The following is a 13,611-nucleotide window of genomic DNA, read 5'->3' as shown; positions in this document are numbered from 1 at the left end:
TTTTTCTCAAGCCTTTCTTCTATGTCATGGATACAATTTTCACCACCTTTGAAAATTCTTTATATTTTTAAAAATATGTTTTATTGATTTTTAGAGATAGAGAAAGGGAGAGGGATAAGAGATAGAAAAATCAATAAAAGAAATATCATGGACTAGCTGCTTCCTGCACACCCCCTCCTGGGCTTGTGAGCTCTTGGTTCCTGGGTCAACACTCAACCTGAGCTACACTGGCCAGGCTTTGTATTTTTAATATAATCACATTTTTACGGATTTATTTTTTCATTCCGTCTTTTCTTAAGGCCTGCCTGTTTTTCCTCTCAATGTGATATGTATCTTTTCATTTATTCATTTGAAATATTTTTTTCAAATGTGAAGAATATGTTTTATTTTTTCCTCAGTTATTTTTCTGAAATGTTATCAGATTTGCCTTTTGTTTTCTATATAACTCCCTTCTAAAGACCTTGTGTTCGTTTCTTTCTTTTTATTGTGTTTCTTGGATTGAGGAAATTTCTGTCCATACTAGTGATTTGCCCATGACAGGGTAGGCAAGTGGAAAGCCAGCCATTTCCACTTGGTTATGTTGTCTCAGAACACTCTCCTACCAAATCAGCTTCATTTTCTGTTTGGATGTTTGGCTCTTCTGAGGTTTAAGCACTCTGCTTTGGCTCGGCTTAGTTCGTGATTCATATTACACACATCTTTCTTGATTTGCAGTTAATTTTTATCTCCTCAAGGGCTTCTGATAATAAGCAGGTTCAGGGAATACATAATACTTTTTTAAAAATATATATATTTTATTGACTTTTTACAGAGAAGAAGGGAGAGGGATAGAGAGTTAGAAACATCAATGAGAGAGATCAATCAGCTGCCTCCTGCACGCCCCCCACTGGGGATGTGCCCACAACCAAGGTACATGCCCTTGACTGGAATCAAACCTGGGACCCTTCAGTCCAAAGGCCGACGCTCTATCCACTGAGCCAAACCGGTTCAGCGAATACATAATACTTTTGAAGGTTGAGAAAAGAATAGAATGGCTTTAGGCACACTTCTGTGGAGAATATCTCCTCATCAGTGGATGCTTTCATAAAGGGAAGTAATATTGCATTTATCTAATCATCTTTTGCTATAATTCCACTTTCTGCACAGCACTTGTGCTTTATCATGCTGCTTTTTTTTTTTTTACTATTTCATTCATTTTCAATACTTATTAAAGATCTATAGTTACCTTTGGCCTTTCTTACTTTACCTGCTGTCAATTTACAAGAGCAGCAGCATTCTTGCAGTGTGTGTTTTGCCTTTAAGCAATCTCCCTTATGAAGCAGTCTCTGGGAATGCATTGTGTGCAAATTAGGGGTCATCTGTGTTTTACTTTATTCATTTTCTCACTCCTTATCATTTATCAAATGGCTATTGAGTGCCTCTGATGTGTGTTGGCCGAAATAGATATTAAGAAGCAAACAACAACAAAACACTTACCAGCACTTTATAAATCCTCTGGAGATAAGCAAAACATTTAAAATCATTTGATGATATTTTAGAGATCAATTGTATTTACTCTGCATTTCTATCATCCATAAATATTATTAAGTGATGATTATCTGCTTTGTTCCTGACCTGGATACTGAATTTCAGGAGTTACTGATGAGATTGATTTTTTCTAAAAAAAGAACATTGGTCAGTTGTTTTAGTAGATTTTTTTTTCTTCTTGGTGGTTGCATTTTGAAAGGAGAACTATATGCTTCTGAGAAGATTTTAAAATCTAAGTATTTTTATAATAATCCCATCACAATAGATGAAAGAGAATGTAAAATGACTTCATGTGAATCCCACAGGTAAACTCGTAAGAGTATACTTTGCAGCCTTCTAAAACAAACCCTTCAATTGCTTGAGTTCTTCAGAGGAAATGTGCCATGAAAAGCCAATAAGCATATAAATAAGTAATAGACTGCTGCAGCTATCAGCTGAAAATATAAAAGGTGGGTGATAGCTCCACACTATGGGACTGGGAAGAACATTTTCTGCTGCTTTCAGGAAAGAAGAAACCACATTTAGAAATGGGCTATTCATGTCCCCTCTTTCCTTGCAGAATGCAGACGAATCTGACTATAACTTTGATTCTGACTCAGAGACTCAGTTGCAGAAAAGTAACAGCTAAAAATGAACGGGCAGTGTGATCATCTCGATAGGGGCAGAAATAGAATATTGGAGACCAGCTATAATTGTGAGAAATATTAATCATGCTCTGTTAACTGTCATTGTTTTGTTCTGAATAAAGAAGGCATATTCTAACCTGGCTGGGAGTTTCACAGGGGACCTGGGAGCTCACCTGGAGATGCAGCCCATCCTCCCCATCAGGGAGCTGCCTATTATAATGGAAAGATGAAAAACGTTGTTGCAGAAACCAGAGCCACCAGGCCTTTGAAGACACACCCCCCTCCCACCTCCCCCCCTTTGCATTTTACCAGCCTTTGCAAATCTCCAGGCTGTATTACCTGTTAACTGCCCATTTGGCATACCCTTTTGCCCTCTTCCCTATGTAATCTTTGTCCTTCTACTCCTTATAAGCAGCTGGTTTATGGGGAGAGGAGAGATGATTTTTGTGGATGGCCTGCTGCTCTCCAATACTGCCGGCATTATTGAAATAAATGCTCATATATGATACAATCCTGTATCTGCTTAGTTGACTCAAGTAGTGACAGGCAGCATGGACCCACTGATTGTCCGTTGCACTCTTTAGCTCACCAGAGAGACAGGACTGGAAATCATTTTGCCCGATCTAGGATATCATTGGGTGACTCAGAACATTCAACCCTTTTTTAGATCAATGTATGCAGTGAATGGATCTGGACAATGGACAGGTAAGAGCCAGAGGGCACCCAAATAACCAATACTGAGAAAATAACTAAATAAACAATAGTATCATGAGGTCTCATGAACAGATCTTCTGTGGCATCGAAAGGAGTAGAGTCAGGACTGTATGTGGCTAAGACTGAGAAGGACTGGGAAATTCGGTGATAGGCCCCAGTTTCTCCTCTTACCCATGAAACTCCCTAGAGGCTACCAGACTGTTGGTCTTAGTGAAACAGGAATTTTCAGGGGTAAAATAGGACAGGTTTAGGACATTTTAGAATTTTTGGAAGTTAAGGGGACCATGGAGGAAGCACAGGGCTGCAGAGCAGCAGAAAGATATTTCTGTAGAATAGGGGAAGCTGAGGAGCTGCAACAGGTACATTTCCATAGAATGAGGGAGCTGGGAACAGCAAAAGGTCTATATTGACAAAACAAAGAGAAGGAAGCCCTTCATCCAGAAAGAGAAGAAGAAAGCCCAAAGGGAACAGGAAAACAATAGGAAGGAGGAGGTTCAACCTTTGAGCCCAGGAGTTACTATAGTAACCAGTCTGAGGAAGTAGTGACCAATCAGAGGGGATGTCCGGGCACCTGGATCTGCAGCCTTTATAAGCCATAGGGAAAGGATCTCAGTGGGACGCTTTTCCCCTCGCCACCTGTGAGTCCATTCTGTGGGACTCTTCCCCTCTCCCCACGTGGGAGACTGTACTTGTTCTTCAATAAATCTCCACCTTTGCTATACCACTTTCTGTCCGTGGATTCATTCTTCGACTACGGCAGACAAAGAATCCAGGTTCCAGTCCAAAAATTCAGTTTCATTAGTACCTGAAATGTGTATATAAATGAAGAGATGTTTCCTTTAAAGATAACCATATCAATTAGTGATACTGTAATTATACAACATTTTGATCTGGAAGTGACTTTAGAACTCCACATGGACAGTAGGTCTCCAACAGCTTTCATGGGCAAACCGTTCCTTAAACTGTGTCTTATGTTAGCGATTAGTAGATAAAAGCTAACAGAACTGGAGTTGCTCAGGGCTCAGGTGGGAGTGCTTGACCTCACCACTCAACCTATGAATAATCCTGAGTGGACAGAGCTCCAAGAAACATGGTGTGAAAACCTGGCTGATGGGTGGAGGGTCATATAGCTAGTGGCAGATCTAAAACTAGAAGTTAAATAACCTGCTCTGATGCCAAAACTCTTTGCCAATAATTCTCAAACATCAATGAGCATAATAACCAGCTAGAATCTTATAAAAATGCAAATATGATTCCAGGGGCTTGAGGGGGTCCTGAGAGACTGCATTTCTAATAAGATCCCAGGGTGACGTTGACGAGCTGAAGTGGCCGGCTCACTGACCCTTAGAGAATTGATATGAAAACAGGGAATGGTCACATTAGATCTCATTATTTTTGAAATTGTAAAATCAAGTTTCAAAATCATGAATTAAAAAGAAATATTTTGAGGAAGAACCTACAAATGGAATGAGTGCAGAAGATGAAAGGCTGACAAACTGCCTCTAGAAACATTGCCTAGTAGATAAAGCTAAGCCTCAGAGGTCCTCCAAGTTCTGTATGAGGCTTTATCCTCATACAGAGGCCACTCACCATCCCTGGGCCTCCCCTTTGCAGCCTAGCACTCCTCTCACCACGTTGGGTAGCACCAAGCCTTTCTTATCCAACATCAGTTATTCTGTATCCCTGTAGCTAGAATCTTCATGTGTCTGCAACAGCTGATCAAATCATTTACATGGTAAAAGTAGCTTAATGTGTTTTCATTTGAAGAGATATTTGGATTCCCATAATGACCTTAGAAACGTTAATGCAAATATGTGATAAAAATATGAGTTGAATGTCCCACAGGTTTTCTTATAGTCTTTATTATCATGCCATGAAGGTGGTCACTGATTCCTCAGTGGAAGTAGACCCTTATCCATCAAGTGCATAGAGACCCTTTGAGACAGATTATACTTCTCAAAGCCTAAGAATTTGATTATTACGGTGGTATCAGATCCATAATGAAAGCTAGAGTGAATGACCATGTAATGAAGATCTCACTAAATCAATAATAAGGATACAGAATGTCTTAAAGTTAGTTGGGAAAAGAGCCACATTTTAAGAAGCTGATGGGGGATTGATTATATTGACCTTTATCCACCAATGTTGCTGTGAATGCAACATAAGGAAAGTCCTTTTCTACTCATGGACAATATCTGTATGTGTGTGTATAATGGCTTATATTAATAGGATTTCAAATCTACTTGTTTATTACTTAAGCTGAGTTGTTTCAACCCACCTGTTTATAACAATTACCAAAAAACAGTTTTTAGAAGTCAAGTTGTTCTGATGTAACAAAGTAAGTTGTCTCAGGATGCCAGCATTTCCTCTGCTGTCCTTGATAAGCACACTGCTGAGGGGCCCTGATGGATCTTATCAATAAGAACATGGGAGAAAGCAACCATGGCAGGGACATTTAAGTTCTGAGAGTTTGTGCAGACTGTTCAAGAGTTTCCTCTGGGCAAGGCACCCCTTGTTGAGATCTTATCAATAAGAACATGGGAGAAAGCAACCATGGCCCAGGGACATTTAAGTTCTGAGAGTTTGTGCAGACTATTCAAGAACTTCCTCTGGGCAAGGCACCCCTTGTTGAACTAAACAGCTCTCCGGAGATCTTGAGACCTTTGCTCCTGCAGTGGCCGAGCCAACCTTGCCCAGCAGTGGTGCTATACCATGCACAGTCCCTGGAAGGAGAACACTGGGGCCGCCCAGCCTGTCCACCAACCCGGCGCCTTCCTTCCCAGCAGATGCTGTAGCAACCGGAGACTTGTTTCTGCCCTGGCAGCTGGCAGTCGGCTGGAAGTCAGGTCGGTCAAGTGTCTCTCAAGAAGCAAACTCATCAAAGGTACACCTCAAACTAAATTCGGACTTTCTTCCTTTCATTTCCCCTTGCCTGGAGAGTAGTGTGATTAACCTGTATTTTGTATAGAGTACATTATTTCCTTATTGTGCTCATTAAGAGATATTATCCTGTGTGCTATTGGCTTGTGATTATAATTCCCAGATTGAACCTGTATTAAATAAATGGCTGGAAAAGACAAAATCAGTCTCTGTGTGTTATTTGTTGCCACTTCCAAAACAAAAATAAAGCAGTATGTGAATCAGTTATCTGGCTTTTAAAAACTCCTACAGTAGATTCTGCCTAAGTATGTTGCTTCTTTGAGTGCTAAACATCAGCAATTCATAAAAAAAGTTAAAATGCCAATAATTTATTGTCACAGAACAGTTATAGTTCACTTATATTTTTTCAATGAGACTCTCTCTTCTGGGTTTAACATGGCAGACCAGTTTAAGCTGTTCAGAAGCCTACATTGGCATTGCTTGTAATTTGGTAAAGCACGAGCGAAGCATTTGAATAATGAAAGAGAGGCGTTTCCTCCTCAATACTACATTAAATAAAAGCAAATCACTAATTTATAATCCTGTTTCCATGGGAACCTGAATACAGAGCCAGTCAGATACAGGCATTTCTCCTAGTGTACATATTTCCCCCTTCTCCTTAAAAAATATTTTTGATTTCTGTCCAAGGGTGAAAGAGTAAGTGCTGAGAACCAAATGATCATTTTTGCTCATCTTTTCCAGGTTAAGAGAGCTGTGGAAGTAGCTAAAACAGAAAACAGCGGCACCTCAGCATAGCAGGGCTAGAGGAAAGGATGGCTAGAAAAATGGAATCTGAAGGGGGAAAATGCCATAATGGATCTGAATGTCCGACTTGAGATTTGAAGATGAAATCTGAACCTCTAAACTCCATCTCCATTATTTCCTAAATTGTGTGCCTCTGCCTGGTGTGTCCAGCAGCCTGGTAAAGGGCAGTGTCCTCCTGCACCCTCATCCTCTTTCACCAGAGCAGTGTCACTCAAGTGATTTTTTTGGGAAACAGTCATTGTTGAAGTGTTGTTATTGGACCACCAACATCAGCATCAAATGGGAACATGTTAAAAATGCAAATTCTTGGGCTCCTCCTGGAATCTACTGAATCAGAGACTCAGGGAAGCACAGCAGCACAGCAGAGTGTTGTAGCAAGGCCTCTGGGTGGTTCTGCACCTGCTACAGAATCCCAGTTAGTCACACACCTGTGTGAGCAGGGACCTGTGGCGACACGTGGACTTTAACTTGGAGCTTAGTGACCCTCTGTTGGAATTCATGTCACATCCACAGCAACTGCACTAACAGAGTCCCTAGGGAACCTAACAACGCTGGGAGAGTTCATATTAAATGCTAGCTAGAGGATGCTGTGAGGGGTGGTGTTGTATGGGTTTTGGATTAAGATGGAATAATTTTTCAAAAAGAAGCAGCGGCACATTACTGCTAGTATTATATTATTTGGGTTTTTCTCTTACAATGAAATTGGGTTGAGGACAACCTCTTGCTCCAAATGGTAACGAACTAAATAAACAAACGTGTGATATACAATGTTTGAATTTTGACTTTTCAGGGGGCGGGCTGTACAAGTTTCTATCCATCTGTGGAAACAGACTTCTATATTTGTGTCTAAATCTGCATTTTATTTTTAGGAAATATATTACCAGAATGCATTGCACCAAAGGCTCCTTTTCTAAAGTATATACTCAAAAAGCTACCTACCTTTCTCAAGGAGCCTAGTCCTCCTGCTTGCTACATGGAGGCTGGGGGCCATTGCGCAGATGCTGAAAAGGGCTCCTGGGAATCTGGGCCTTGGGACCTCAAGCCTCCTTGCAATGCTAACATGCTCTCATCTTATGACAAATTAGCCTCTGGGAAAACACAGAGGTTATCGTTTTCAGTGTCCACTCTAGTCACGAAAGGCTTTGCTGACAGAATGTTAAAGTAAAGCTGATCCTAGGATGACAGGGAACTTGTCTGAGGGCTAAATCCTCACTCCAAGCGTGTTTCCTATCTCTTACCTCCTTCCCTTTGAGGAGCGCACAGAAGAAGAAGATCAAGTTATTTGAAGAGGCTTGTCCCTAGAGCCCAGTTAATCAAGTACCTCCTGGTAACCCGGCAGCCCGCTGTGGAATTCTGCCCAGGCACGCTTGCTTTCCCTCTTTACCAGGGATGAGTGAGTGCCAGGAGGGATGTTGTTGGAGGAAGGCCATGAGAATTCCTGGTCTACTCCTGGTAATTCCTGTTAATGTTAGAGGGAAACGGACCTACTTTTTTTCCTGCCTCCATGAGGGAACGATTCATGTCCTCTATGGCAATAAACAGTTCAACTGCAAAGTAGCTATGTTCCTAAGAAAAAGTCACTGCACTCTTTCTTCATGTAAGATATCTACATGTTTGCCCTGAAGGACAATAAACACATATAGAAACGCCAGGTCTGTGCCAGGGGCCCTGAAGCCATGCCCTGTGGAATCTGGGCCTCGCTGTCCTCTGTAAGACAGGGACATCCTTTATTTAAGGCTTTGCTCCTCTTTTTTGGGTAATTGGTATTAAAATCTAGAGAGGCTCAAATATAAGTCAACATGATATCCATTTGCTGCTGTTCCCTCGACCTAGGAAAGGGGTAGCTGACAGTTGGGAAATTCCCTAAAGGTGCTCGGCTGGCAGCTGTGGGCACTCCTTCTGTCCGCATCCCCAGTAAAGCAGGCGATATCAACATGAGCCTCAGGACCATGCAGAGAATGGAAGTTTTCATCTTTAGGTAAACACCTGAAAACAATGCAGGTCATGTCAACTGCTGTTTAGGCATTATGTTTAATTGGGAATTAGCAAGACTGTGTAGCAGGTTTTTCTGTCTTGGTGGACGAAATTCCTCCTTGTGACTAAAAGAACCCAAGCATGAGAGTCACACCTAATCAGGTCAAAGCAATATTGGCTTCCTCCTCCCCATCACCCCCCTCCTCACCCCCTCCTTCCTACCCCTCCTCCTCACCCCCCCTCCTCTCCATCCTCTTGTTTTGCACTTTAAAAGCTGTTGGGGTCCAGCCCCAACAGGTCCAGGGGTTCCCCAAGGTGTGGACGGAGTCGGTGAAGAAGGAACGACATGGAGGCAGCGTTCAGGTGATCATCATGGCCAGGTTCCTCCTAGCCAGGTTCCTCCCTTTATTGTCCTCTTACATTTGTATTTATCCTATTTGATCTTAACCCTATCCATTCTATTCCAAAGGTTAGGGCATTTCTTATCTCCATTCCAAGGTTACTCTATTGTTCTATTAAGCTACAAGGAAGTAACTGAAGGAGGTTATTCTAAGTAAAGATTATGTAGTTTAAGCGTGATTGTTGATTGTTCGTAGTTAAAGTGATTACCTACCCGCCTGGCACTCAGTTAAGGGGTTTTACTGATAAAAATCCTCACCTGGGGAAACAACCTTTCTCAGAGAGGTGGTCCTGTTTAAAACACATAGCGTTAAGAGTGGGAGCAAACATATTAAGAACAGTATGCCATATACGCCAGGTCCCTTGAAACATAAGCTGTGCAGATGTTTCTTCCCTACAGCGACTGCGTCAAGCAGCAAGGCTGGATCGGCTTCCAGCAAAAAGCCATCACAGACAGTGAAATGCAGCTCCTTGAACAGGCAAATACTCAGTCAATGATCTACCTTTTGCTTCTACCTTCTCTGACCTTCCTCCTCAGTGAGGTTAGAGGTTGGTCGGCGGTGCAGGCAGCCTTCGGCGAGGAAGTGCTAGCAGGCAGCCCATCCCCACGCTGAGGACACTCTGGGCACAGGCCTCCTGCTGGACCTGGAAAGTCCACTTGTCTCCAAAGGAACTCATGACCCAAATCTAAAAACGCTCATGTTTTGCTGGTGGCGAGTTAATATTCTCAGACTCATGTACTAAGGAGAAATCTCTAGCTAAGTTATGACACGTAAAGGAAAAGTAATATACAGGGGTAGGCAAAAGTCGGCTTATAGTTGTTCATATGGAACAAAGACATGCAGGTTATGATTATTACAATAGCTTTATTAACTCAAAAGAATGTCACCGTGCAACTGTAAACCTCCTTTTGCCCACCCGCTGTTTGTTTACATGTTTGCATGCATAGCGTTGTGCTGGAAGGTAAGGGGGGAATTTACTTTTATCTGTGTCTCCTGCCCTCCAAGGACTGTGTTCAGCACCTTTACACACAATATCTCAATGAATCCTGACAGCAATTCTCTAGACTTACATATACGAAAACTGAGGCTCCAGAGTTTGTGCATCTTGCCAGGTTTGTCTGAAGCACGCCTAGCTCTCCATGGTACCAAGAAAGCCTAAGGTTTCATCTCCCCCTGGCCAGGTCAGTGAGACAAATTGACGCCCATGGACTCACGAAATCCTCGTGTGTGTGGGGATGGGGTGGGGATGGGGGAGCTGGTGATCTTAGGAACAGTGCCAACTCAGAATGTGAAGGGAACCGAAAGATGCTTTGAATGACAAACCTGACACCTTCCCCGAGTTACCTAACCAGCACCCAGTGTCACTTATTCAGAGAATGGGGTCATGGGGCAGGTTTTACAGAAGACCGGAGCTTTCTAAAAGGAAGTCAGCCTTTCTCTGCTAGCTACCTCTTTTGTACTGTCTCCCAAATAAGAACGTCTGTGTCATTGATATGTTCAGGGACGGCAATCTCTTCAGAGTAATTATGAGTATCATCTCCGCAGGTGTCTGGAGATCTTCAAAGATAATTCTTTTAATTGCTGCTTTCAAAGTCGATGATGGAAGGTAACGTTTCCTAGCAAGGGAGAACGCTTATGGAAAACTTCACTTTTGGAGACAATCTGGGGCAAGAAGCAATTTGAAGCTCACAGACAGTGTGTGCCTGGGGGGAGCCTCCTGTGCCCCGTGACACCATCTCCTCGGGGCTCCCCTTGTTAGTTTGGGGTCACTCTGTGGATCCAACCGGCAGCAGAAATTTGAATTATTGTGAGTTTGGGAGCCAACGTGCCTTAACAGTGACAGAGGCTCATTCTCTTTGTCGCCACTTACTGCCAATCACTATGCAGCATTTATAACAATAATTGAGTTCAATGAGCCTGGCAGTGCTCCAGAAGCTGAACTGAGTCCCGCGAAATGGCTCACGCTAAGGTTTATTTGGGTTCCTGATGAGGAAAATAAGACCTTTTTTTTGGGGGGGGGAGACTAAGCCTTAACAGTGACAGAGGCTCATTCTCTTTGTCGCCACTTACTGCCAATCACTATGCAGCATTTATAACAATAATTGAGTTCAATGAGCCTGGCAGTGCTCCAGAAGCTGAACTGAGTCCCGCGAAATGGCTCACGCTAAGGTTTATTTGGGTTCCTGATGAGGAAAATAAGACCTTTTTTTGGGGGGGGGGAAACTAACAGCCCAACTCTGTACCTAGTTAATCAGTATCCCTAATGAACATTCCTGTTAGCCTATCAATGCTCCTTCCTTAATTATCTGGTCTTGCAAGACCTGTTTACCTAAACACTCACATTTTACAGAGGCCATAAACCATGAACAATACACAACCCCCAGAGGGGGTTATTAGCACTGTGGCCAGGCCAGGCCTTTAGGTGTGGTCTCACATCCCCCATCCCAACACACAGGGCTTTTTGCAAAGGTCCGGAAGTCTGATCCATATTTGGGGGACAAAGAAACCAAAGGGTATGATCCCTTTGGCGGTCGAACGACCCTTTCACAGGGGTCGCCTAAGACCATCCTGCATATCAGATATTTACATTACGATTCATAACAGTAGCAACATTACAGTTATGAAGTAGCAACGAAAATAATTTTATGGTTGGGTCACAACATGAGGAACTGTATTTAAAGGGCCAGAAGGTTGAGAACCATTGGTAAAGAGAAAGCTTCCTCCATATTGGCTGGCTTAGGATTTGGAAACAGGCTCCCCTGAGTCACTGTACTAGTACATCTGGAAATAAATGGGTTTTTCCCTGTATCTCCGAGTACTCCTGTATGTGTATGTTTCAGTCACCTGGTAAATTCTGTAACATTCCAACATCCGTTTCCAGCAACTACAATCACTGTTTGTTTCCCAGAGGACTGTATTCAAAAATAGTCATTCTTTTCTGTTTTTAAATTGCTTGTTTTTCTGCAAGAGTAAATGGACAAATGTCAAAAGCCCTCTCTGACAGTTCTGTTTGTCGTTAGCACAACAGCATGTTAGGGTCTGATTAAGGAACTTTTTCCTGTGTTCTGTAAGCATGTCCTCATCAAGGCCAAGTTCACGTTAATGCTTCTTTGCAGTCACATTGATTTCATGCAGTCTCTTTGCTCAGAATGTTCAAGGCTAAATATAGAAAGCAATTAACCCATAATTTTTCTGCAAATGACTCTGCATTATAAAGATATCCATATGTAAAAAATATACGTATATATATTTAACCATTGTTATAGATGGAATCACTAGTTCCTACTCTCACCTCCTCAGTACAGTCCACAAAGAGACTATTCATGAAGCCTCATGATCCAGGCAAACCCAGCATCCCGGAACCAGAGAAAAATTGAACACTTTTTGTTTCCAATTTGCTTTAAGCCACATACTCAAGCCCTTTGACACCTGGAACTAAGAGGTTACTGTGACAAACTTAAATTAATCATTACAAAGAAATCCCTGGTCTATTTTCATCTAAATTTGAGTGTGAGAGTAAGATGGTCCCTCCAGCGCAGGCCCTGAAATAGCATCCCCTGAGAACCTCTCTCATTCTCCATGCCCCAGATGATCCTAATGGTGAATAGCTGAAACAATAACCAATGTCTCAGATAGCAGTAAGAAGTGGTGATGAGGAAGCTAGTATTTCCTGAGCACCTACTACGTGGCAGCAGGCTTGGTATTTTATTTATATTAACCCATTTAGTTTTTACAGCAACCCTGCGAGGTCTAACAGTCTTAATTATCTGATGACGAGACCAACATTAAAAAGAGACCAGCCATGGCATGACTAAAATATGTGCTCTACCCAGTCCACCATCTGTGTTTGAAGTCCACAGACCAGGGGAATAACTGTGGGTGACTGTGAATACCCCCTCAGAACTCCTGAAGACCTGTGTCCTTCCCCACCCCTCTTTCTTTCTCTTGCTGCACTTCTTTCATTCCACCCTTTCTACCAAGTCCTATCACCCCTACTCACATATCATAAGAAATGGAAGTTTAGAAACTGTTTTTGAAATCATGTGTCTGGCTCATAAACAAAAGAATAAACAATCAAGCAAGAATGCAAAGGGGGAAATATTTATCTCTCACTAAATTTTAATTCCATTAAAATTCACACCTGCTTACAATATTTCTGGATTTCTAAGTTAGCATCCTATGGCATTCAACAAAGGCTTTCTTCAAATATCTTACGCTTCATCTTCATTATCAGCAAACAAACTAGATTCACAGAGAAAGCAGCGGGGGCCATAGGCAGAAACTCTCTCATCCCTTAGACACAAAAATGGGGACTCACTAAGCTGGGGGAGCTCATAGGAGCCCAGGCCACCTTTTATTTCACCCTCAAGGATCCAGCGTGGGAGCACTATTTCCAGTAGGGACTTCAGAGAAATGCAGATCAGAATTTAGGCTCTACATCTGCTACTCTCCAATCATGTGACCATGTCAAACATTTTTACTATCTTTGAATTCCAGCTTTTTTTCATTTGTAAAATGTGAAAACAAAACGAAACAAAAAAAACAACCTTCCTCATAGACTGATGTGGTGGTAAAATTAAAGAGCAATAAAGGCATTATTATTAAAATATTTGGTTCAGAGGAAGAACTCAATAAATCCTCACAACAATTATAATATCTCAGTCAGGAATCATTTGTTAATATGC

This window comes from Myotis brandtii, unplaced genomic scaffold (assembly GCF_000412655.1).
Source record: "Myotis brandtii unplaced genomic scaffold, ASM41265v1 scaffold431, whole genome shotgun sequence".
In the NCBI taxonomy this organism is placed as follows: domain Eukaryota; kingdom Metazoa; phylum Chordata; class Mammalia; order Chiroptera; family Vespertilionidae; genus Myotis; species Myotis brandtii.
This window is presented reverse-complemented; position numbering follows the sequence as displayed.